Source organism: Leptonychotes weddellii, chromosome 12 (assembly GCF_054177405.1).
Source record: "Leptonychotes weddellii isolate Sample4059 chromosome 12, ASM5417740v2, whole genome shotgun sequence".
In the NCBI taxonomy this organism is placed as follows: domain Eukaryota; kingdom Metazoa; phylum Chordata; class Mammalia; order Carnivora; family Phocidae; genus Leptonychotes; species Leptonychotes weddellii.
The window spans coordinates 27,992,956-28,002,681 of NC_138380.1; the positions used below are offsets into that span (position 1 = coordinate 27,992,956).

At 36.4% G+C, this 9,726-nt stretch overlaps 1 pseudogene; it reads left to right on the forward strand.

Moving 5' to 3' along the window:
* Nucleotides 1-261: 261 nt before the first annotated feature.
* Nucleotides 262-591, forward strand: LOC102737858 (large ribosomal subunit protein eL43 pseudogene; annotated as a pseudogene).
* Nucleotides 592-9,726: the final 9,135 nt, after the last annotated feature.

The window sequence follows — 9,726 nt, forward strand, 5'->3', positions numbered from 1 at the left end:
TTTCCTCTAAAGGCTCTAAACTTGCATAATTTAGGAAGGAACTCTTGCTTTTAAATTTGTCTAATTGGTACTTTTAAAGCTCATGAGTACATTTAAATAAAATAGATATCAAGTGACCTGATGTATAGCAGTCTCTGTGTCAGATATCAACCACGACTCAGAGTAACTGAATTTGAAATCATTTGTTCATACAGGATCTCTAGTCAAAAACCACAACTTCGAGTCTCTTCCTCTCTGGGCTCAGACCTAGTTTGCGGCGACATGGCTAAACGCACCAAGGTCAGAATTGTGGATAAATATGGGACCCATTACGGTGCCTCCCTCAGGAAAATGGTGAAGACTGAATAAGCCAGCAAGCTAAGTACTTGCTCCTTCTGTGGCAAAACCAAGATGAAAAGACGAGCTGTGGGCATCTGGCATTGTGGCCCCTGCATGAAAACCGTCGCTGGTGGTGCCTGGACCTACAACACCACTTCTGCTGTCACAGTAAAGTCGGCCATCAGAAGACTGAAGGAGTTGAAAAACCAGTAGAAGCTCCACCATTTGAAACATCGCTAACCTATAATAAATGGGTCAATTTATGTAAAAAAAAAAAAAACACACACACACAACTTCTTAGAAATGTGATTTAGTCATTTCTACATTAATATTTCAGTGAGAATAAAATCTTTTTTTTATACAACCTTAACCTATCTAAGAATATTTAGACTTTAAACCCTGATCTAATTTTAAAAAAGGATTGTATAATAAAGAATATTAAAGAAAAAAATAAACTTTGTCAAACAATGCAGACCCCTTTAGAAAATAAAAGTTGGAAGAAGAGGAGGAAGAAGAAAATAAATGCTCTAACTACAGGAGCAATAAAGTGATACAGATTAAAACTGCCCGTTTACACAATTCCTGGATGGAATAAAGGATATGCACAGTAGGACCAGCGAAGGTACTCTATGACCAGGTGATTTTGTTTGAAGTGATTTGGGAAGTCATATATCTAACTCAACAGACAACAGTTGGCACCACTCCCTGGAAAATGTCAGATGATGTATCTCATGACTATAAACTCAATTCTAAGTTTGAATATTTCAGAAAGTTTCAGAAGCATACTACTGGAGAGTTTCTTGAAATCATGATAATTATATTAGCAAAATAATGATAATGATCAGCACTTCTCCCAAGTAGGTAGAGTTACTTCCCACCACTTTGAATTTTTGAAACTCAAAGACCTTACCAATCAAGATTAACCCTTATATGTCAAAATCCCTGATTAAATTTTTAGAGAAGGTTATATAGGAAGAGAATCAATAGGTTTCTTTGAATTTTAATTGCTTTGCTTTTATTCTTTCCTAAAAGAGTCTTCATATAGCTGTATTAAATTGTCCTGGGAGCCAATCTTTGGAGAATGCCTTTCTTATATATCCATTTACTTTGGAAAGGAAATAAAACTCAATTTACATGTCTAGTTATACCTCTATGGTGGATCCTCTTGAACTTATCTCACTTACTCTTAGAAACCAGGAGAGAGGTCTGTGGGTAGGACTAGAACAGACAGAACATGGGCTGATATAGGATGAGTGGATGAGGGGCTAGGGCATTACGTACCCCTTCCTCACCTGACGATTATTAAACTTTTAGAAGATTAAAATGGCCTAGACAAAGACTTTAATAAAGTGAAAATTACACAAATGACTGGCTTTAGAGATTTTCTATAGAAATGAGAATATCACTTAGAGTTTCAATAGTTCAAAATGGGCATTATTTGTAAAAATTTTCACGTTAACTAGTTGATTATAGCTCTTTTCTCTTTATTTAGGTTGTCAGTATTCTGATCATAGGAAAAACAGGCTAGGGATAGAATGAACAAAGAAGAACAGGGCACAGGGAATCATAGCAAACTAACAGAAGAGGGGACATACAAGAAAGGCAGCTAAAAATAATTTATGCATTATATGTACTTTTCACCTGGAACATGTGACCTTATGCTGAGTGGTCAAAGCCATAGAATAAATATAATTCATCATCCTAAAGTGTTGATCTTACCCCAAAATTTTGGAGGTAAAGATAAATAATTTAACCAATTAATTCAAATATTTAAATGTGAAAGCAAAAGTAATCTATAGATGTAATGCAGTTTTTATCTTTTTTTTTTTTAAAGATTTTATTTATTTATTTGAGAGAGAGAGCATGAGCAGGGGGAAGAGACAGAGGGAGAGGGAGAAACAGACTCCCTCGTGAGCAGGGAGCCCTATGTGGGACTCGACCCCAAGACCCTGAGATCATGACCCAAGCCGAAGGCAGACGCTTAACCGACTGAGCCACAGTTTTTATCAAAATCCCAAAATCCCTTCTATAGAAATAGAAAGAATAATTCTAGTATTCCTATGGAGCCAGAAAAGACCTCAAATAGCCAAAACAATCTTTAAAAAGAAGAACAAAGCAGGCTGCCTGGGTGGCTCAGTAAGTTAAGTATCTGCCTTTGGCTCAGGTCATCTTCCCAGGGTTCTGGGATCGAGCCCCATGTCAGGCTCCCTGCCCAGCAGGGAGTCTGCTTCTCCCTCTCCCTCTGCCTGCCACTCCCCCTGCTTTTGTGCTCTCTTACTTTCTCTTTCACTGTCTCTCCCTCTCTCTCTCTCTCCCTATCAAATAATAAAAAATTTAAAAAAAAGAACAAAGCTAGGTACATCACATTTCCTCATTTCAAAATATATTACAAAGCTACAGTAATTCAAACAGTATGATGCACACGTCTACATAAATGTTCAGAGCCATTTATTAATAATAGCCCCAAATTAGAAATAACCCAAATGCTCATCAGCAGGTGAATATATAAACAAAATATGGTATATCCATACAATAGAATACTACTCAGCAATAAAAGGAATAAACTAATATACATTATACAGATGAATCTCAGAGCAGTCCCATTAGAAAATTCAAACTGATCTATAGTGACAGAAAGCAAATCAGTGGTTCTGTGGGGTCAAGGTGAAAGAAGGGATGAACCGCAAGGGGGTATGAAAAACCTTTGATATGATGGAAATGTTTTATATCATGATTGTAATGGAGGCTTCGTGAGTGTACACTTATATCAAAACTAATCAAATTACACATTTAAGATGAATAGTTCGGTCTCAAGTCATACTGCAAGGTTACTTTAAAAAAACAAAAACTATGGTACTGGCAATAAAAGCACTTACAAACTAATGGAACAGAATACAGATCCCAGAAATAAATCCATGCATATACAGTCAACTGATCTTCGACAAGGGTGCTAAGCTTACACAATGAAGAAAGGATAGTCTCTTTAACAAATGGTGTTAGGAAAACTGGGTATCACATGCAAAATAATAAAACTGGATCCTTATATTATGCAATACACAAAAATCAACTCAGAACAGATAAAATATTTCAATGCAAGATCTGAATATACTCCTGAATAAACTCCTGAATATAATACTCCTAGAGAAAAAAAAAAAACACAGAAGGAAAGCTTATTTATATTGGTCTTGACAAAAACCTCATGGATGTGACATGAAAAGCATATGTAACAAAAGCAAAAATAGACCAGAAGGACTAAATCAAATTGAAAAGCTTCGGCACAGCAAATTATTTGCAAACCAAAAATCTGATAAGGGGTTAATTTCCAAAATATATAAGAACTCCTGCAACTCAACAGCAAAATATTAATAATCCAATTAAAATGTCAACATCACACTTAAATATACATTTTTTCAAAGATGACACACAAATGGCCCACATGTATATGAAAAGATGCTTAGCATCATTAATAATCACAAAAACACAAATCAAAACCATGATAATACCTCACACCTGTTGGGATGACTATTAAAAAAAAAGATAAATGTTGGCAAGGATGTCAAAAATTGGAATCCTTGCATACTATTGACGGAAATGCTTGTGCAGCCAATGTGAAAAACGGTATTTTTTCCAAAGTACTTTTTTCCTCAAAAATTAAAAATTGAGGGGCACCTGGGTGGCTCAGTTGGTTAAACATTCACCTTTGCCTTAGGTCATGATCCCAGGGTCCTGGGATCAAGCCCCGCATCAGGCTCCTTGCTCAGTGGGGACCCTGCTTCTCCTTCTCCCTCTGCCTGCCGCTCCCCCTGCTTGTGCTCTCTCTCTGTCAAACAAATAAATAAAATCCTTAAAAAATTTAAAAATATAACTACCACATGATCCACCAATCCAACTTCTGAGTATCCAAAAGAAATAAAATCATGATCTTCTTTTTTAAGATTTTATTTATTTATTTGAAGGGGGGGAGAGAGAGAGCACAAGCAGGGGGAGGGGCAGAGGAAGAGGGAAGCAGACTTCCTGCTAGGCAGGGGCAGAGGGAGAGGGAAGCCCCAATGTGGGGCTCGATATCAGGACCCTGAGATTATGACCTGAGCCAAAGGGAGATGCTTTAACCATCTGAGCCACCCAGGAGCCTCTAAAATCATGATCTTAAAGAGATATTACCCTTATGATCATTGAGGCGCTATTCACAATAGCCAAGATGTTGAAAACAACTTAAATGTCCATTGGTGGATGAATGAATAAAAAAAAAGTACGGCATACACATACAACAGAATACTACTCAGCCTTAAAAAAAGAAGGAAATCCTGCCATATGCAACAACATGTATAAAACTTGAGGACATTATGCTCGGTGTAAATTTGTCAGTCACAGAAAGACAAATGTTGCATGATTTCACTTATATCAGGTATCTAAAAACTCATAGAATCAAAGAATAGAATGTTGGTTGCCAATTATGAGGAGGAGGGAATGGGGAGTTGCATATCAATGTGTCTAAAATTTCAGCTAAACAAAATGAGTAAATTCTAGAGATCTACTATGCCAATGTTGTACCTATAGATAATGATACTGTATTATATACCAAAAAAAACACTGTTAAGAAGTAGATTTCATGTGAAGTACTTTTACTATTGTGCGTGTGTCTACATATATGTATATATATGTGTGTGTGTGTATATATATATATATATATATATATATATATATATATATATATATGCAAGTCTCTACAGGCATCACTCAACATTGTCTACTGTTTATTTCACACACAAAAGATAGAGAAGGAGCGAGGGAGAAAGGAAAAGATAGAAGGGAGGCATGGATGGAAGGGAAGGGAGGGAGAGAAGGAAGGAAAGAAGGGAGGGAAGGGAAGAAGAAGGAAGGAAAAAAGAAATAGAAACAGAAAAGAAGCTTCATAAGTTTATAAGAAATAGCTACATATCCAAACTGGCATTTTTGAGAACTAAATGAAATACAGATCACTTCACGAGGCATCAATTTTTTAGCTACTTCAGTGCAGTGAGTTGCATTATTACCTGGCCAGCTTTTCTCAGTACTTTTACATGGTGCCAAAGGAACTGTTAGCTTTGCCTAAAAGTGTTCATTTGCTACCCAGTGATGACAATTACCTGTCTCCTCCTCTTTCTTAGACTCTTAATCTCCAAACTGAAAATGCTGTCAGCCAAATTTATAGATATCCTTATTTGAGGCAAGAACATCAAATCTAGAGAGTATGTTGAGCAGAGAGAGTATGGCAGCAAACCAAGCCCATGACACAGAAAGTAAATAACACAGAAAAGAGCCCAACAGCCATCAAAGTCAAATGAGGGTTGCCAAGGAGTGGCTGCCTGATCAAATGCAATGGGCCAGGCTCCAGGGATCAGGTTAAAATTAAATGATTAACCCACAGGGTTGGAAGACTCACTGGGACACCAGCTAGAATCCCAGTGACGTAGAGGGATCCCCACAGACCGAAGCAGCTGCTGCTTCTGCTACGAGCCTGATGCCAGCAACACACAGGCTGAATTCACTTCTATTTCCTCAGCTTCTAATTAACACTATGAAACATTTGTATTTTTACCCCATGTTCCATCAAAACATAGACACTTTCCTGAAGTGTCATCATAAATATGCTTTGAATTTTTCAATATGATGCTCTCAGCCACCTAAATCTCTGTCCCCTATGGAGAGGAGTTGAATCCAGTCCATTTCAGGCTACCTTCTTCACACAGCTGAGTAAAATGTACTTGGAACCCTGTCTCCTCCTCCCGGCATGGAGACAAACACCTTTGTTCCCAGCTACCTACTCAGTGACCTTTTGGAAGAGTGGGGGACATCAGGCCTAATCCTGCCTTTTGCTTCCCATGTCTTAATGCTCTGAGTGTTTCATCTCATGCTGTTCTTCCCCCTTCTCTAAGACTATGTTTCTGGCCTATACAAAAGCATATGCTTGTATGGTAGTTCGTAGTTTACAAATTGGCATCACCTTATTGTCTTTTTTTTCTGCTTTACATTTAAATCTGCTATAAGTTAGAAAGTGGTTGTTATTCTCACTGTAGATATGAGGAAAGGAGACTCAAAACATTAACAGACTTCCTCAAGGGCACACAGTTAATAATAGAAAAGCAATTTTGTGGTCCCAAGGCTGATGTCTGCATCATCAGACTGGCTCTTGCTTTATGTAAAGTGACCCCCTCTTGAGAATATAAGTTAAAGGGCTAGGGCACTTAATTCAGTACAATTCACATAATATATGATCAATAATTTTCTGTAGATTGTCTGAATTACCATTCTTAAAACAGTATAACACAGCTGAAGAATTCATTCCTTAAGATGAATTAATATAAAATTTAAGTTCAAATCACTTAAGTGAGCTTGATTAGAAGAAACCATAGGATCAGTATCAGAGAAATGGAGAACATTTGCCTTTCCTTTTCTTTTAATTGAAACTATATCATCAGTACCCTGATGTCTTAAGAAACCAAACACCATTAACAGAATGTCTTCAAGTCCATTTATTCAGCAAACATTTATCTAGGTGCACCTACTAGGTATACACACAATAAAAGCCTGTATACGGACAGATGTTTCTACAACAATGAAAGATCTGACAAAGAGCAAGTCCTGCTCCCTGCCCTTGAGAGGCATGAACAAGGGAAATGGGACTAGCACTTAGTATTTATCTAACACATGCAAGATACTATGTTGATCAGTTTATAGACTTTATTTCACTTTACAGATCAAAAGCTTGAGCACATGAAGTTAAGCAATCAGCCCAAATTTCCCAGTAAGAGTCAAAATGGATTTAAATCAAAGTATACTTGAAGCAAAACAAAACAACAGAACCTGGTCAAGCATACCTACTGGTTCCTTGACTCAAGTTATTTATTTTTTTAATCTTCTCCTCAAGTTAATTTCCTCCATAATGAATCCAAAAGCCCATAAACATTCCCCAAACAAATTAGCAAGGGTCACCAAACTAGAGGAACAAGAAATCATCCCCTAATATGTATAAAAAAGAGATACCTCTACTGGTGCTTTTGCAACTGACAATCAGAACACAACTCAATCTGAAATGCTACATGAAAAAGGGAAGATAGTCATTCTCCAGTATCTCTAGTCTATGCATTAAAGGAAGGATTATGGCAGGAAGTAGATGAGATCAGAAGGAGAACAGTGCAAAAAAAGATGTGCATAGAGATAAGGTAGAAAGGACAGCCAAGCACATCATCCTAGGAGCTCCCTATCTCTTTGTTACAACACAGTTACCTTGTCATGACAATATCAATGCTTGTGTAGTTGGCACACGGAAACCACCAAAAATACAGCCATATCCCATTAATCTCAAAGAGTATCTGCACCTATTGCTCATATCGCGAATACTGACTTAGCAGCTATGCGTGTGAAAATAAAACTTTAAGACTTGGAAAAACAGCGATAATTCACTTAATCATTCTGACAAAAATTTTGGCTTGTATGTTTTACTTTTTTCCCTCTACAAATAAATGCAAATGATTTCTACTAAAGAAAGCAAGTGATTTTTTTGTTGTTGTCTGTTTTTTTGTTTTTTGCCTTAAGTAATGCATGGCTATTAATAATTTGGTGGCTTACATTTGGTTAATCAATTAAACAACCATAAAGTAATTTTGCTTTTTAAAAGAGCTTCTCTGACATATTCAGAGCTCATGAGCTCTCTTGCTCTCGTGATACACCACATGTATGGCTATCCACAGAGAAATCCCCTGTGAAAGAGATCCAGAAAACACCTGAGCAACTCCTACACATCAGACAAATGACAAATTCCCAAATAGAAACGGGTAGGAAAGGCTGAGACACACTCTCACTATAAACCCCAACACAGTGCTATACCATCAAGATGGATCCCCAACTCCTAGCTTCTCCCTGAAAAGTAAAGGGTTTGGACCCCACATCTATCACCTCAACTTTCAAGACTTTGACTGGAGGGATAGGCTTCCAAACATCCAGCTCTGAAAGCCAACAGTTAAAGTCAAAGAGTGTTACAAAAGACAAAGAAGGTCACTATATAATCATAAAGGGGTCAATTCATCAAGAGGATATAATAATTACAAATATTTACACACCCAAAATAGAATCACCTAAATATATAAAGCAAATATTCACAGATCTGAAGAGAGAAATACACAGCAATACAACAATCACAGGAAACTTCCAGATGCCACTTTCAACAATAGATTATCCAGACAGAAAATTAATAATCAGTTACACATTTGATCAGATGGACCCCAACAGACATATACAAAACATTCCATCCAAAGTAGCAGAATACACATTCTTCTCAAGTGCACATGGAACATTTCCCAGGATAGATCATATGTTAGTCCACAAACTAAGTCATAAATTTAAGAAGATTGAAATTATATCAAACATCTTTTTGGAACACAATGGTATGAAACTAGAAATCAATTATAAGAAGTAAACTGGACAATTCACAAATATTTGGAAATTAAACAGCAAGCTCCTGAAAAACTAATGGGCCAAAGAAGGAATCAAAGAAAAGGCAAAAAATCTCTTGAGAAAAATGGAAACACAACTTACCAAAATCTGTGGAATGCAGCACAAGAAGTTCTAAAAGGGAGGCTAATATTGATTAACACCTACATTAAGAAAAAAGAAAGATCTCAAATAAATAACCTGACTTTATACCTCAAGGAAATAGAAAAAGGAGAAAAACTGAAGCCCAAAGTTAGCAGAAGGAAGGAAATACAAAGATCAGAGCAAAACTAAATGAAATGCAGACAAAAAGATAATAAAAAAAATCAATGAAACTGAGGGCTGTTTTTTTTAAGATTAACAAAATATAGAAACCTCCAGCTAGACTAGCAAGACATAAAAGAGGTCAGAAATAAATAAAATTATAAATGAAAAAAGAGATATTACAACTGATACCTATGTATACACAAATACATAGGATCATAAAAAACTTCAATGAACAATTATACACCAACAAATTGGGCAACCTACAAGAAACATATAAATTCCTAGGCATATAGAAACTACCAAGACAAAGTCATGAACAAATAGAAAACCTGAACAAATTTAGTACTAATAGTATAAAGATGAATTGGTAATCAAAAACCTCCCAACAAAGAAAAGTCCAAGACTAGATGGCTTCACTGGTGAATTCTACCAAACATTTAAAGAAGAACTAATACCAATCCATCTCAAACTTTTTCAAAAATAGAACAGAACACTTCCAAACTCACTTTACAAGGGCAGCATTAACCTTATACCAAAGCCAGAGAAGGACATGACAAGAAAATTACAGGACAATATCCCTGATGAACACAGATACAAAAGCCCTCAACAAAATATTACCAACCAAATTTAACAATACATTTAAAGGATCATATACCATGATCAAGTGGGATT